Source organism: Triticum urartu, chromosome 6A (genome assembly GCF_056163025.1).
Source record: "Triticum urartu cultivar PI428250 chromosome 6A, HENAU_Tu73, whole genome shotgun sequence".
In the NCBI taxonomy this organism is placed as follows: Eukaryota; Viridiplantae; Streptophyta; class Magnoliopsida; order Poales; family Poaceae; genus Triticum; species Triticum urartu.
In genome coordinates, this window is record NC_141878.1 from 489,480,795 (window position 1) to 489,489,443 (window position 8,649).

General features: G+C 47.5%; 1 pseudogene across 1 annotated transcript; it reads left to right on the top strand.

Annotated features, from left to right (window-relative positions):
- Nucleotides 1-954: 954 nt before the first annotated feature.
- Nucleotides 955-3,165, top strand: LOC125512411 (BTB/POZ and MATH domain-containing protein 1 pseudogene; annotated as a pseudogene). Its single transcript, XR_015608587.1, has 2 exons — nucleotides 955-1,234; nucleotides 1,917-3,165. The product of XR_015608587.1 is annotated as a BTB/POZ and MATH domain-containing protein 1 pseudogene (transcript).
- Nucleotides 3,166-8,649: the final 5,484 nt, after the last annotated feature.

Genomic DNA, 8,649 nt, shown 5'->3' on the forward strand with positions numbered 1-8,649 from the left:
ATCCGCCACATGGAGCACCGTTGGATGAGCGCCCTGACAGCCGTCTAATCTAACCATCGCACGCGTGTGACCACCTCCCTACTTCCTGCAACAATCGCTCAGTTTCGGAAACTGAATCCCCTCACCATCGTCCTGCCACAGCTCTGCCCAGCGCGTCGGCAGTCGCCACCACCACCAAATCGCTGCCGCCGGCGCGCTGGGGAACTAGTCCTTGCCGTGCTCGCCGGAGTTGTTTCTTCTCCTTCATCTCAACCCCGCGAGCAGCTGCTAGCTCCAATCGAGCACGACGGCGGCGACCTCTCACGCCCGACGCTTCTTCGGCGTTTTCTGCAACCAGAGCTATGTTTCTGAAACATGCCTCATGTTGCAATATTTGACCACTCACTCTCTAACATTGGGCGCTCCTGCGGCACTGCAACTCGAGCTATGTTTCTGAAACAAGACCCTTTTACAGAAAAAAACCTTCACAACAGAAACAATTCTTTTCTTTCTGAAACAAAAGATATGTTGCAGAAATCTTTTGAAACAAGACCCCAGTTGCAAAAAAAAAACCTTCACCAACGAGTCTTTTTTTTCTTTCTGAAACTAGTCCTGTGTTGCAGAAATCAACTGAAATAAGACCCTTATTGCAAGAAAATGATTTGTCGTGCGGGACTGCCTTGTGACCAGTGTGGCTGCTTATCAGGATTGATCTAACGACTACGCAAGCGGCGGACGCTCGCGTGCGCATCAGCTGGTTGAAGGTAAGCTTTTCCCTAATAGGATTTGCGTTTATTATGGCAAGAAACCGTATATGACTAGCGCTTTTCAGCATACAAACGATTTTTGTTTTGGCAAAACCGAAACAACCGATTTAAGGCCCGGCCCACTTACAGCCCAGCCGACCAGGCACTCCGCGTCCGCGTCTCTTCCACACTCCACACCCCATTCTCAAAAAACAAAAAAAACAAAAAAAACTCCACGCCCACGGAGTCGCGCAGGCGCGCACAGGCACAGCCACCGCAGCGCAGGCGAGCGAGACGCGCATGCCCAACCCTAGCGAAGCGAGTTGGGAGCAGCCGAGCACATCCCTGCGTCGCCACGCCTCCGGCCTCCGGCCCCGCTCCGCCATCAGATGCCTGACCTACTCGCCTAGTCCTCGTCTGATCTCCGCCGCCCCCGCCACCGGCCCTCGCGTCCAGGGCTCCAGGCGTTCTCCATCCCCGGTTCCCCGCACAGCCTAAAAAAACTGCAGGTAAAATCCTCGATTGATGTTGGCTATTATGTGCTGTGTTGCTAGTCTGCTAGTGCTTGATTAATACAATTGGAGGAACTTGCGGCTCTAAATCTAGCTCTACATCTTTCATGTTCCTTTTTGTGTTCTTCAGAAGTTCAGACCATCAGATGGCTGAGACTGTAAGCTGCTTGGGTTGTGCTAAACTTGTAATGCACCTTCCCCAATTAGTACTAAACTGTAATCTTGTAAACTATTGTGGTAAACTGGTAATGCTCCTGCCCCATGGCCATGGGGGATTGTGAGGTTGTGTTCTTCTGCTCTGTTATTATTAACTTATTACTTTTAGCCAAGCTACCACTAGCTTAGCTAATAGTTATACTTGGCGTTTTGCTAGCTTCGTTTTTGTGTTGTTGTGTATAACAGCCCTGCCCCGTGCACTGTTGTATAGCATGTTCAGTTCTTAGCTTTTCACACATCATATGGTCTGCTTGCTCCCAACCCCTCATTAGTTTGTGAAGTTTTCACAAAATGCTGTTCTCTTGTTTTTCCTGAATTCGCGTCAACTTTGGTTAATTTGTGTAAATCGAAACCATGCCCAAGCCCAATGCATAGAGTTACTCCTTGAAAAAGCTGTCTATGTTCCTCTCTTATGCTCAGGTCCACACTATCCCTTCTTGGAATTAATCATGGTTGTGGACAGGATGGAGTCAGCATCCAAGGAGATGGCACTGAGGTGCACCACGGAGAAGGTGACAGCATCGAGGTGCTCCACACACAAGGAGGAGGGAACACACATCTTTGAGATCGCCGGGTACAGCCTCAAGAAGGATATGGGTGTCGGGAAGTTTGTCCGGTCTGTCACCTTCACTGTCGGTGGGTACGACTGGTCCATCAGATTTTATCCCGAAGGTACCACCGAGTCGCCCGAAGGGTGTATGGGGATCTGTCTTGAGCTCATGAGCAGCAATGCCGAGGTGCGGACGTTCTTTCGGCTTGGATTGGTAAAGCATGAGACAGGGTTGATTGGCTCAATGTTTACGCCAAACAATAAGGTGTTCAGCTCCAAGACCAGGAACAGTCGTATCATCTGTTCATACTAAGAAGCAGTCTTGAGGCGAAACCACTAAAGTACCTTCGGGATGATTTTCTCGTAATCAAATGTAATATTACGGTAATCAAAGAATCTGAGGTTTATGAAACCATGGGGCACTCTGAAATTGAGGTGCCACCGTCAGACATCATGGAGCATCTCGCAAAGCTGTTGGACACTAAGGAAGAAGCAGATGTCACTTTCAGTGTTGGAGGCGAGACCTTTCAGGCGCACAAGATTTTGCTTGCCATGCGATCACCTGTCTTCAAAGCAGAACTCTTTGGGCCGATGAAGGAGAAGAGGATGCGGTGTTTGACCATCAAAGACATGCAGCCCGCTGTTTTCAAGGCTCTGCTGCATTTCATTTATACAGATTCATTGCCTGACTTGGATGATCTTGAAGGCGATGATAAGTGTGAAATGATCCGGCATTTGCTGGTAGCTGCAGATAAGTATGCCATGGACAGGCTGAAGATTATGTGTCAAAACATCCTTGGCAAGAGTCTTGATGTGGAGAACGTGGCAACTACATTGGCTTTAGCTGATCAGCATAACTGTGACAAGCTTAAAGATATTTGCATTGAATTTATTGCCTCTTCAGATAAGATGGATGATGTGGTGGCAACCAAAGGTTATGCAAATCTCAAAAGATCTTGCCCGTCTGTCTTGATAGATGCTTTAGAGAAGAGAAGCAGGCCTCGTATAGCATAGAGCAGCTCATGCGTACTAAAATCAGCTACATGCGGTTGTTGGGGTTTCTTGTGTTGTCTGCACCTTTCCTGAAATTTTTCGAAGTGTAATATCATGTGTGGAACTGTTATGATCTCAAAATGAATGAATGTTAGTATGTTACATAACAGTATCTTGTTGCTTTGGGAACATAACCACATTACATCATAAATAACAACTACTTTATGCAACCGTGTTGTTAACCGTGTTCCTTTGGGAACTGGAAGATGTCACATTGTATACAATCTTTTTTTTTTGAGGAAAGAAGGCAGGCTTTATTCATCTATGGCAATGTTTACAGGGATTACAAATAAATCATGAGGAATACACAACCATGTGTGTCTACCCTGGGTAGGGTAACACCTAGCCTAGCCATCTTATGAGCTTCAAAATTATAAGCTTGAGCTTCATGAGCAAAAACACACGAACTAAACATATATTCTAACTTTATTATTTATTTGATAACTCCTCCATCCGCGCCTCCAACTCCATCTCGAATATGGTTAATGACCTCTTTACAATCTGAAGCAATATAAAGGTGTTGCATACCAAGATCATGAGCAAGTGCTAGTGCCTCTCTGCAGCCATAGCTTCCAACACTGTTGGAGAAATAAGACCTTGAAAAGAAAAAAAACTCGGCGCATAATTATTCGAGGCCCAGAAGCTGTGAATACATTCACGTGCTATTCATATTTTCGGAAACTTATATGATCGGTTGCACATATAACATTGTGAGGAATGAATGTTCCTGAATTTTTATTGATCCACTGCAACCCTTAGATGTACTTATATTTCTCTGGGATACTACTGAACTGAGCCTGGAAGGTAAAGTTTACTCAATTTATTCGGTCACTTGATAAACTGTTTAATTTCAATTAATCATCTTACTCCAAAGGCCAAACCAGGTTTTACTATCCGAGATCAGGATTAAAGCACATCAAACTGGAAAGGTAGGTACACTTGTTTTACTGATGTAGTCTGTGTTAATCTGAACATTATCACTTGTAAAGACTAAAGAGTAAGTAAGAATATTAGAAGCTCGGCATTAAGCATCTTTCCTGTCAGCGAGACGGAGCTCCCATGTAAGCATTGGGGTCAATTGACCCCAATGAAATTAGGTAATCCTTCATTAGTCCTTTACTAGTTTAGTACTAATTATTGTTCATTTAGACAAGATGACCCCACTGTCATAGAGATGACCTCATCAAACATTTTTTCTAGCTTCGTCCAGCACAACATAGTAACCTTCACTTGTATTTATAATTATGAAGCTTGGCATAAGCCCGAACAAAATCATACATGAATCTCTTGTGTTCTGAGCTAAGCAATGCCAAGAAAATAGTTTTCAGGTTAACTTTACGGAACAGCCTAACATACGGAACCTTTTGAGATTATTATTCATTTACATAAACATTCAGTTTACAACATCCCGGATGCAACAGGAACACAATGCCGGTAGATCGTGAAAGCAGAAAGCTCACTCGATCTAGAGTCACCCTTCTTATGAGCATTATAGAACACTACCTAATACTGTATTTGGCAAATCTTAACCTCGTACGAGTTCATTTTGGAATGTACAGTAGTATAAGGGCATCTCCAACGACTGCTCCTCAAATCGGACCGCGCATCCGTCTGTGGACCAGTGGAGACTAGTCCGCGGACACTGATGCGGGAGCCGGCCATTCAGAGCTAGCCGCAAATGTCTTGTTGCATTACAAATGAAATTTAACAAAAGTGAACAAACTTGATGCAAATTTAAACAAACCAGACGATTTTCAAACTTGAATAATTTTTACATAAAACCGGATGATATTTCGTCCGATGAACTAAAAATCATGATGCGGAGCATCCTATGGTCAACCCCATGGACCTACCATCGTCTCACCAAGTGCCAAGCGGACCGATGACATGAGCACGAGCTAGAGCTCTCGAGACCGAGGTGCCATCTCTCCTTAGTGATATTTCATATGACCCACTCGAGACATGGCTACTACCTAAGTTTGGAATGTTATGCATGATCAGGTACCAAGAGGACCCTCTCGAAGATGCACATGAAGACGGACAAGTCCCCAAGTCCACAGATGAGGAGAACCAACAGAAGGAGTCGAGAACAGCTCCCAGGACCCGGACATCCGGCCCCTGGAGACCCCCATTACAGCAACAACCCAACAGCCGAAGCTACAGGGCCCGGACATCCGGCCCCAGCCTGGACATCCGGCCTCCAGCCCGGAAATCCGGCTCCCAGCCTAGACATCCGGACAAGCCCTATCCATAGAGCAAATGGAACGGCCCCGCCAGCCCGGACCTCTGGCGCCAGCCCGGACCTCTGGCGCCAGCCCGGACATCCGGCACTTCGTGAAGGCCCGGACATCCGGCCTGACGCCCGGACGTCCGGCTCGACCTGTCTGCGCACAGTAAAGGGCTGAAGCCCATGTATCCCTTTGCCCCTTAGACTATATATACTCCTTCTCCTCCCTCTTGTTAGGGTTATTGGTTTAGCTCATCTGAGAGATAGAGTGATGCGGAGCATCCTACGGACATCACCATGTCAAGAGTCCATTTGGCAAGTGACACGTGCGACATCTACTTCACATACACAAAGGTGAATCATCTCCTTTACACGTGTTCACTTGAACCTCTTAAGGATGGTATACTACTTGACACTCCTCCCGTGTGCATGCATAGGTATTGTCGGAGCTTCACAAATGTCGAGGAGGAGTGCAAGCGCCAAGGAACGACTACACCGTCCGCGAGGAAGGCATGGAAGAGAAGACGGAAGAAAGGAGAAGAAGAATACGGAGAGGCTGCAGGAGCCAGGCCGGACATCCGGACCGCCGTCCGGATCATCCGGCCTCAGCCGGATCATCCGGGTCCCCCTCCGGATCATCCGGCCTCAGCGTCCGAAGACACCCGAAGCTTGCAGAATCTCCACGGTGGAGCCGGATCATCTGGACGAGGTCCCGGATCATCCGGACGACGCCTGGATCATCCGGACCCCCATCCGGATCATCCGGCCTTGCCTGCGTGCATGCCCCTGGGCCGAGGCCCATGTACCTGTTTCGCCCCCTCACTTACCCCTTCGCCCACTAGACTATAAATAGACCTCCTCCACCTCCTTTCTAGGGTTAGCGTTGTGATAGCTCATTTGAGAGATAGAGCTACGCTCATCCATATCGGATCTACTCCACGAGAGAGACCATGGCCTCTACGGAGAAGATCCCTTTGGATTCAAGCCCCCTTTCTAAGGGAAGATCCCCCGTGGATTCAAGACCTCCTTACGGAGAAGAACCGGTTACCGTTTGTATCGTCCGTTGTTGACTTTGGATCTTGTATCTCACCTTTGTGTTCATCGATCTAGCGCATGTGTGATCTATTCTTGTTGGTTGAGTGATTTCTCTCGTGTTCCCCTCGTGTTTCCCTCGTGTTTCCCCTCGTTTCCCTCCTCGTGTTCTTCGCGTTCTTCGCGGGATCCGCTCCTTTCGTGAAAGATCGGCCCCTAGGGTTCCTACCCTACATCATATTGGATCAGAGCAAGGTTGATCACGAATTTGGAGCCCCCACCCTCTTTTTCTAGCCTTGTTTTGCTTGATTTCGTCCTAAATTCGAAAATCCCCACCAAAAATAGCCCCACGTCTCTTGACGTCTACTACTCCATACTTGAGGCTCTTGTTGATCAAGATGCCTACGCCATTTGGCTGCAAACAGAAATGGCGTAGGCATCTTGATCAACAAGAGCCTCAAGTATGGAGTGGTAGACGTCAAGAGACGTGGGGACCGGATTATCTTGGTCAAGCTGGTAGTTGAGGACTTGGTTCTCAATGTTATCAGCGCGTATGCCCCGCAAGTAGGCCACAATGAGAACACCAAGAGGGAGTTCTGGGAAGGCCTGGAAGACATGGTTAGGAGTGTATCGATTGTTGAGAAGCTCTTCATAGGAGGAGACCTCAATGGCCACGTGGGTACATCTAACACAGGTTTTGAAGGGGCGCATGGGGGCTTTGGCCATGGCATCAGGAATCAAGAAGGAGAAGATGTCTTAAGCTTTGCTCTAGCCTACAACATGATTGTAGCTAACACCCTCTTTAGAAAGAGAGAATCACATCTGGTGACTTTTAGTAGTGGCCAACACTCTAGCCAGATTGATTTCATCCTCTCAAGAAGAGAAGATAGGCGTGCGTGCCTAGACTGTAAGGTGATACCTGGAGAGAGTGTTGTACCCCAGCATAAGCTGGTGGTTGCTGACTTCCGCTTTCGGATTCGTGTCCAGCGGGATAAGCTTGCCAAAGTCGCTAGAACGAAGTGGTGGAAGCTCAAGGGGGAGGTAGCTCAGGTGTTCAAGGAGAGGGTCATTAAGGAGGGCCCTTGGGAGGAAGGAGGGGATGCGGACAATGTGTGGATGAAGATGGCGACTTGCATTCGTAAGGTGGCCTCGGAGGAGTTTGGAGTGTCCAGGGGAAGGAGAAGCGAAGATAAGGATACCTGGTGGTGGAATGATGACGTCCAGAAGGCGATTAAAGAGAAGAAAGATTGCTTCAGACGCCTATACCTGGATAGGAGTGCAGACAACATAGAGAAGTACAAGATGGCGAAGAAGGCCGCAAAGCGAGCTGTTGGTGAAGCAAGGGGTCGGGCATATGAGGACCTCTACCAACGGTTAGGCACGAAGGAAGGTGAAAGGGACATCTATAAGATGGCCAAGATCCGAGAGAGGAAGACGAGGGACATTGGCCAAGTCAAATGCATCAAGGACGGAGCAGGCCAACTCTTGGTGAAGGACGAGGAGATTAAGCATAGATGGCGGGAGTACTTCGACAAGCTGTTCAATGGGGAGAATGAGAGTTCTACCATTGAACTAGACGACTCCTTTGATGAGACCAGCATGCGTTTTGTGCGGTGAATCCAGCAGTATGAGGTGAAGGAGGCTTTAAAAAGGATGAAAGGAGGCAAGGCGATGGGCCCTGATTGTATCCCCATTGAGATGTGGAAAGGTCTCGGGGACATAGCAATAGTATGACTAACCAAGCTTTTCAACCTCATTTTTCGGGCAAACAAGATGCCAGAAGAATGGAGACGGAGTATATTAGTACCAATCTTCAAGAACAAGGGGAATGTTCAGAGTTGTACTAATTACCATGGAATTAAGCTGATGAGCCATACAATGAAGCTATGGGAGAGAGTCATTGAGCACCGCTTAAGAAGAATGACAAGCGTGACCAAAAATCAGTTTGGTTTCATGCCTGGGAGGTCGACCATGGAAGCCATTTTCTTGGTACGACAACTTATGGAGAGATATAGGGAGCAAAAGAAGGACTTGCATATGGTGTTCATTGACTTGGAGAAGGCCTATGATAAGATACCGCGGAATGTCATGTGGTGGGCCTTGGAGAAACACAAAGTCCCAGCAAAGTACATTACCCTCATCAAGGACATGTACGATAATATTGTGACAAGTGTTCGAACAAGTGATGTCGACACCGATGACTTCCCGATTAAGATAGGACTGCATCAGGGGTCAGCTTTGAGCCCTTATCTTTTTGCATTGGTGATGGATGAGGTCACAAGGGATATACAAGGAGATATCCCATGGTGTATGCTCTTTGCGGATGATGTGGTG